Genomic DNA, 8,277 nt, shown 5'->3' on the forward strand with positions numbered 1-8,277 from the left:
TTCACCTAAAACCATAAAAACGCAAGAAAAACTCAAAATAGCATCCAAAGGTGATTTTTGCACTAAATCAAGTAAAAGTAAATAAAATCTAATTAAAATAATTAGAAAAAGGGTATAAGATGCTCACATATCATATTGCAGTGATCATCGCTCGTCTTATGAATCTTTTTGAAAACCAACTGTTAATCACCCAAAAATCCAAACCTTTTCGAAAACCATTAGTTAATTATTCAAAAATTCAAAGTTCACTTATTTAGTTAAAAGAACTACAAATCATAATCAATATCTCATAACATAATCAATTACAGCCTCTCGGTCCAACATATAATCAAATCTCGATACGGCCTTCGGCTTAAATTGAATCTCAGTCTCAAACATAATCAATTACCGGCATCAAACGGTACAAGACAAATATAATCAGAGAACAATTACAACCAGTAACACATTAGTACCAACCCTCAGCGTCACCACCGCCAGCATAAGGGATCTCTCAGTTGTTCAAACACAACCAAAACAATACAAGGAATACACAAACAAATAGGACAATTACAACAATTAGTTCAATTAGCATATATAAACAATTATTCAAATAGGCAAGTCAAATACAAGATGCACACCCGAACGATATACACAAATACAAATGATGCATGCCTGCCCTATGGCCAATGAGCTCATCTATCAGTTATATAGCTAAACTCGACATGTCCGGAGCAAGCAGAATCACTCCACTGCATCTACCCAGAGAGGTTTATCTGGTAAGCAGAATCACACCACTGTGGCACATGGAATCACTCCACGGCAATCATAGGCAAACAGAAACACTTCAATGCGGCAAGTGGAATCACTCCATCGGAAAGAAAGGCACCCCAAATCACTCCGCTGTGACAAGTTGAATCACTCTACTGCATGTAAAAGCAAATAGAATCACTCCACTGCGGCAAGTGGAATCACTCCACTACAAGTAAGTCATTTTCAAAATCATTCTCTTCATCCTCATCTCTCAATATCATTTTGCTTTAAAACTAAAACCAATTTATTTTTATAACGTTTTCCGAAACCTTCATGAGAACGTCACTCTAAACCATTTCTCTTTCATAAAACTCATATTTACTCGATCAATATCCCCTAAACCAATTTCAAAACTATTTTTCCAGTTTAAATCTCTATCAAAAGACTCAAGAACATTATTAATTTTACATTCACTAAATACTTTTCAAAACGTAACCCTTTCATTAAAAGTAACCAAATAAAACTCTTTCTCAGGTATACTAACTTCCCAAAGACTCAAAAATCATCTCTGGTACGCGGAATTGTGATTACACTTTAATTATGTAAAATTCATTGCTCTTTCTTTCCCTGGAAATGGCGCCAAAAACATGATGCCAAGACCATGGTTCACAACTCCGTGTAACTAACCAGCAAGTGCACTGGGTCGTCCAAGTAATACCTTACGTGAGTAAGGGTCGAATCCCACAGAGATTGTTGGTATGAAGCAAGCTATGGTCACCTTGCAAATCTCAGTCAGGCAGATATAAATTGATAATGGTGTTTTCGAATAATAATTAATAGAATAGGGATAGAGGTACTTATGTAAATCATTGGTAGGAATTTCAGATAAGCGAATGGAGATGCTTTTCGTTCCTCTGAACCTCTGCTTTCCTGCTATCTTCATCCAATCAGTCTTACTCCTTTCCATGGCTGGCTTTATGTGATACATCACCATTGTCAACGGCTACATTCGGTCATCTCTCGGGAAAATGATCCAATGCCCTGTCATAGCACGGCTAATCGTCTGGAGGCATCACCCTTGTCAATGGCTTCATCTTATCCTCTCAGTGAAAATGATCAACGCACCCTGTCACGGCACGGCTATTCATCTGTCGGTTCTCGATCATGCTGGAATAGGATTTACTATCCTTTTGCGTCTGTCACTAACGCCCTGCAATCGCGAGTTTGGAGCTCGTCACAGTCATCCAATCATTGAATCCTACTTGGAATACCACAGACAAGGTTTAGACCTTCCGGATTCTCTTGAATGCCGCCATCATTCTAGCTTACGCCACGAAGATTCTGGTTAGGAGATCTAAGAGATACTCATTCAATCTAATGTAGAACGGAAGTGGTTGTCAGGCACACGTTCATAGGGAATGATGATGATTGTCACGTTCATCACATTCAGGGTGAAGAGCGAATGAATATCTTAGAAGCGAAATAAGATGAATTGAATAGAAAACAGTAGTACTTTACATTAATCTTTGAGGAACAGCAGAGCTCCACACCTTAATCTATGGAGTGTAGAAACTCTACCGTTAAAATTACATAAGTGAAAGGTCCAGGCATGGTCGAATGGCCAGCCCCTCTGATCTAAGAACCAGACGTCCAAAGATGGTCAGACCCAAAGATCCTAAGATCCTAAGATTCTAAGATAGCATACAACTGATCAAAGATACCTAATACAATAGTAAAAGGTCCTATTTATAATAATCTAGCTACTAGGGTTTACAGAAGTAAGTAATTGATGCATAAATCCACTTCCGGGGCCCACTTGGTGTGTGTTTGGGCTGAGCTTGAGTGTTGCACGTGTAGAGGTCCTTCTTGGAGTTGAACGCCAGTTTTTGTGCTAGTTTGGGCGTTCAACTCTGGTTTTGGATCCTTTTCTGGCGCTGGACGCCAGATTTGGGCAGAGAGCTGGCGTTGAACGCCAGTTTGCGTCATCTAAAATTGGCCAAAGTATGAACTATTATACATTTCTGGAAAGCCCTGGATGTCTACCTTCCAACGCAATTGGAAGCGCGCCATTTTGAGTTCTGTAGCTCCAGAAAATCCATTTTGAGTGCAGGGAGGTCAGAATCCAACAGCATCAGCAGTCCTTCTTCAACCTCTGAATTTGATATTTGCTCAAGTCCCTCAATTTCAGCCAGAAAATACCTGAAATCATAGAAAAACACACAAACTCATAGTAAATTCCAAAAATGTGAATTTAACATTAAAACTAATGAAAACATCCCTAAAAGTAACTAGATCCTACTAAAAACATACTAAAAAACAATGTCAAAAAGCGTATAAATTATCCGCTCATCACAACACCAAACTTAAATTGTTGCTTGTCCCCAAGCAACTGAAAATCAAGTAGGATAAAAAGAAGAGAATATACTATAAATTCCAAACTATCAATGAAACATAGCTCCAATCAAATGAGCGGGACTTATAGCTTTTTGTCTCTTGAATAGTTTTGGCATCTCACTTTATCCATTGAGGTTCAGAATGATTGGCATCTATAGGAACTCAGAGTTCAGATAGTGTTATTGATTCTCCTAGTTCAGTATAATGATTCTTGAACACAGCTTCTTTATGACTCTTGGCCGTGGCCCTAAGCACTTTGTTTTCCAGTATTACCACCGGATACATAAATGCCACAGACACATAATTGGGTGAACCTTTTCAGATTGTGACTCAGCTTTGCTAAAGTCCCCAATTAGAGGTGTCCAGGGTTCTTAAGCACACTCTTTTTTTTTGCTTTGGACCTTGACTTTAACCGCTCAGTCTCAAGTTTTCACTTGACACCTACACTCCACAAGCACATGGTTAGGGACAGCTTGGTTTAGCCGCTTAGACCAGGATTTTATTCCGTTAGGCCCTCCTATCCACTGATGCTCAAAGCCTTGGGATCCTTTTTATTTGCCCTTGCCTTTTGGTTTTAAGGGTTATTGGCTTTTTGCTCTTGCCTCTTGGTTTTAAGAGCTTTTGGCTTTTTCTGCTTACTTTTTCTTTTTCTTTCTATATTTTTTTTTCGCTATTTTTTTTTTCTGCAAGCTTTGTTCTTTGCTGCTTTTTCTTGCTTCAAGAATCATTTTTATGATTTTTCAGATTATCAAATAACATGTTTCCTTGTCATCATTCTTTCAAGAGCCAACATATTTAACATTCTTAAACAACAACTTCAAAAGACATATGCACTGTTCAAGCATACATTCAGAAAACAAGAAGCATTGTCACCACATCAATATAATTAAGCTAAGTTCAAGGATAAATTCGAAACTCATGTACTTCTTGTTCTTTTGAATTAAAACATTTTTCATTTAAGAGAGGTGATGGATTCATAGGACATTCATAACTTTAAGACAAAGTTACTAACTACTAATGATCATGTAATGAAGACACAAACATAGATAAGCACATAACATAGAAAACGAAAAAAAGAAGAAATAAGAACAAGGAATGAATCCACCTTAGTGATGGTGGCGTTTCCTTCTTGAGGAACCAATGATGTCCTTGAGCTCTTCTATGTCTCTTCCTTGTCTTTGTTGCTCCTCCCTCATTGCTTTTTGATCTTCTCTTATTTCATGAAGCATGATGGAGTGCTCTTGATGTTCCACCCTTAGTTGTCCCATATTGGAACTCAATTCTCCTAGGGAGGTGTTGATTTGCTCCCAATAGTTTTGTGGAGGAAAGTGCATTTGAGGCATCTCCGGGATCTCATAGTGATGAGCTTCATACGCCTCTTGAGCTCCATGAATGGGCTCTCTTGCTTGCTCCATCTTTTTCTTAGTGATGGGCTTGTCCTCTTTAATGAGGATATCTCCCTCTATGTCAATCCCAGCCGAATTGCATAGGTGACAAATGAGGTGAGGAAAGGCTAACCTTGCCATAGTGGAGGACTTGTCAGCCACCTTGTAGAGTTCTTGAGGTATAATCTCATGAACTCCCACCTTTTCTCCAATCATGATGCTATGGATCATGATGGCCCGGTCTATAGTAACTTTAGACCAGTTGCTAGTGGGAATGATTGAGCATTGAATGAACTCCAACCATCCTCTAGCCACAGGCTTGAGGTCCAGTCTTCTTAGTTGAACCGGTTTGCCTTTGGAGTCAATCTTCCATTGAGCTCCTTCTACACATATGTCCATAAGGACTTGGTCCAACCTTTCATCAAAGTTGACTCTCCTTGTGTAGGGCGTGCGTTCTCTTCCATGTTTGGCAAGTTGAACGCCAACCTCACATTTTCCGGACTAAAATCCAAGTATTTCCCCCGAACCATTGTAACATAGTTCTTTGGATCCGGGTTCTTACTTTAATCATGGTTCTTGGTGATCCATGCATTAGCATAGAACTCTTGAACCATTAGGATGCCGACTTGTTGGATGGGATTTGTTAGAACTTCCCAACCTCTTCTTTGAATTTCATGTCGGATCTCTAGATACTCATTTCTTTTGAGTTTGAAAGGGACCTCAGGGATCACCTTCTTCTTGGCCACAACACCATAGAAGTGGTCTTGATGGGCTTTGGAGATGAACCTTTCCATCTCCCATGACTCGGAGGTGGAAGCTTTTGTCTTCCCTTTCCCCTTTTTAGAGGATTCTCCGGTCTTAGGTGCCATCAATGGTAATGGAAAAACAAAAAGCTTATGCTTTTACCACACCAAACTTAGAATTTTGCTCGCCCTCGAGCAATAAAAGAAAGAATAGATGAAGAAGAAGAAGAAATTGAGGAGAGGGAGAGTGGGAAGTATTTCGGCCAAGAAGGGTGTAGAGGGGTGTGTTGTGTGAATTTGATGAAGAATGGAGGGCTTTATATAGGGAAGGGATGGGGGAAAGGTTTCGGACATATGGGTGGGTTTGGGTGGGAAATTGGTTTTTAATTTTGAAGGTAGGTGGAGTTTATGAGGTAGGTTTATGGGGAAGAGTGGATGGATGTGAGTGGTGAAGAGGTGATGGGGAAGAGAGATTGAGGTGATTGGTGAAGGGTTTTTTTGGGGAAGAGTGTTTATGGGGTTGTGTGAAAGAGAGTGGTGAGAAGAAGTAAGTGGAGGTAGGTGGGGATCCTGTGGGGTCCACAGATCCTGAGTGGATCCTGTGGGGTCCACAGATCCTGAGGTGTTCAAGGATTTACATCCCTGCACCCATTAGGCATGTAAAAAGGCCTTTGCACACAACTCTGGGCGTTCAGCGCCAGGTTGGTGGCCATTTTGGGCGTTCAACGCCCATTTGTGTGCCATTTCTGGCGTTGAACGCCAGAACCATGCCTGTTCTGGCGTTCAGCGCCCAGAAGCTGCCCATTTTGGGCGTTCAGCGCCAGAACCATGCTCTGTTCTGGCGCTGAACGCCAGACAGATGCTCCTCCAGGGTGTGATTTTTCTTCTGCTATTTTTGATTCCGTTTTCAATTTTTATATTTATTTTGTGACTCCACATGATCATGAACCTACAAAGACATATAACTAAGAAAAATATAGTTAGATAAATAAAAATTGGGTTGCCTCCCAACAAGCACTTCTTTAATGTCAATAGCTTGACAGTGGGCTCTCATGGAGCCTCACAGATATGCAGAGCATTGTTGAAACTCTCCAACACCAAACTTAGAGTTTGGATATGGGAGTTCAACACCAAACTTAGAGTTTGACTGTGGGGGCTTGGGTTGACTCTGCTTTGAGAGAAGCTTTTTCTGCTTCCTCTCCATGGTTGCAGAGGGAGATCCTTGAGTTTTAAACACAAGGGAGTCCTCATTCCATTGAAGGACTATTTCACCTCTGTCAACATCAATCACAGCTCTTGCTGTGGCCAGGAAAGGTCTTCCTAGGATGATGGATTCATCCTCTTCCTTTCCAGTATCCAGGACTATGAAATCAGCAGGGATGTAAAGGCCTTCAACCTTTACTAACACGTCCTCTACTTGTCCATAAGCCTGTTTTCTTGAACTGTCTGCCATCTCTACTGAGATTTTAGCAGCTTGCACCCCATAGATTCCCAGTTTCTCTATTACAGAGAGGGGCATGAGGTTTATTCCTGAACCAAGGTCACACAGAGCCTTAAAGATCATGGTGCCTATGGTGCAGGGTATTATGAACTTTCCAGGATCCTGTCTCTTCTGAGGCAATGTCAGTTGATCCAGATCACTTAGTTCATTGATGAACAAGGGAGGTTCAACTTCCCAAGTATCAATGCCAAATAATTTGGCATTCAGCTTCATGATTGCACCAAAAAACTTGGCAGTTTGCTGTTTAGTAACATCCTCATTCTCTTCAGAAGAGGAATACTCATCAGAGCTCATGAAGGGCATAAGGAGGTTCAATGGAATCTCTATGGTCTCTAGATGAGCCTCAGAGTCCTTTGGTCCCTCAGAGGGAAGCTCCTTATTGATCACTGGACGTCCCAGGAGGTCTTCCTCCTTGGGATTCACGTCCTCTCCTCTCCTCACAGGTTCGGCCATGGTGCTTATGTCAATGGCCTTGCACTCTCCTTTTGGATTCTCTTCTGTATTGCTTGGGAGAGTACTAGGAGGGATTTCAGTGATCCTTTTACTCAGCTGGCCCACTTGTGCTTCCAGATTTCTAATGGAAGATCTTGTTTCATTCATGAAACTTACAGTGGCCTTAGACAGATCAGAGACTAAGTTTGCCAAATTAGAAGTATTTTGTTTAGAGTCCTCTGTCTGTTGCTGAGTGGATGATGGAAAAGGTTTATTATTGCTAAACCTGTTTCTTCCACCACTATTAAAGCCTTGTTGAGGCTTTTGATCCTTCCATGAGAAATTTGGATGATTTCTCCATGATGAGTTATAGGTGTTTCCATAAGGTTCACCTAAATAATTTACCTCTGCTATTGCAGGGTTTTCAGGATCATAAGCTTCTTCTTCAGAAGATGCCTCTTGAGTACTGTTGGATGCAGCTTGCATTCCATTCAGACTCTGAGAGATCATATTGACTTGCTGAGTCAATATTTTATTCTGAGCCAATATGGCATTCAGAGTATCAATTTCAAGAACTCCCTTCTTCATAGGCGTCCCATTACTCACAGGATTCCTCTCAGAAGTGTACATGAACTGGTTATTTGCAACCATGTCAATGAGTTCTTGAGCTTCTGCAGGCGTTTTCTTTAGGTGAATGGATCCACCTGCAGAAGTGTCCAGTGACATCTTTGATAGCTCAGATAAACCATCATAGAATATATCCAGGATGGTCCATTCTGAAAGCATGTCAGAAGGACACTTTTTGGTCAACTGTTTGTATCTTTCCCAAGCTTCATAGAGGGATTCACCTTCTTTCTGTCTGAAGGTTTGAACATCAGCTCTAAGCTTGCTCAGCTTTTGAGGAGGAAAGTACTTGGCTAAGAAAGACGTGACCAGCTTATCCCAAGAGTTCAGGCTGTCTTTGGGTTAAGAATCCAACCATAATCTAGCTCTGTCTCTTACAGCAAAAGGGAAAAGCATGAGCCTGTAGACTTCAGGATCTACTCCATTAGTCTTAACAGTATCACATATCTGCAAGAATTCAGTTAAGAAC

General features: G+C 40.8%; 1 non-coding gene across 1 annotated transcript; it reads left to right on the forward strand.

Moving 5' to 3' along the window:
* The first annotated feature begins 7,964 nt into the window (after positions 1 to 7,964).
* On the forward strand, positions 7,965 to 8,072 carry LOC112773675 (small nucleolar RNA R71). Its single transcript, XR_003188213.1, has one exon. It is a non-coding gene; the product is annotated as a small nucleolar RNA R71 (small nucleolar RNA).
* Positions 8,073 to 8,277: the final 205 nt, after the last annotated feature.

The sequence above is a fragment of the Arachis hypogaea genome, chromosome 18 (genome assembly GCF_003086295.3).
Source record: "Arachis hypogaea cultivar Tifrunner chromosome 18, arahy.Tifrunner.gnm2.J5K5, whole genome shotgun sequence".
In the NCBI taxonomy this organism is placed as follows: Eukaryota; Viridiplantae; Streptophyta; class Magnoliopsida; order Fabales; family Fabaceae; genus Arachis; species Arachis hypogaea.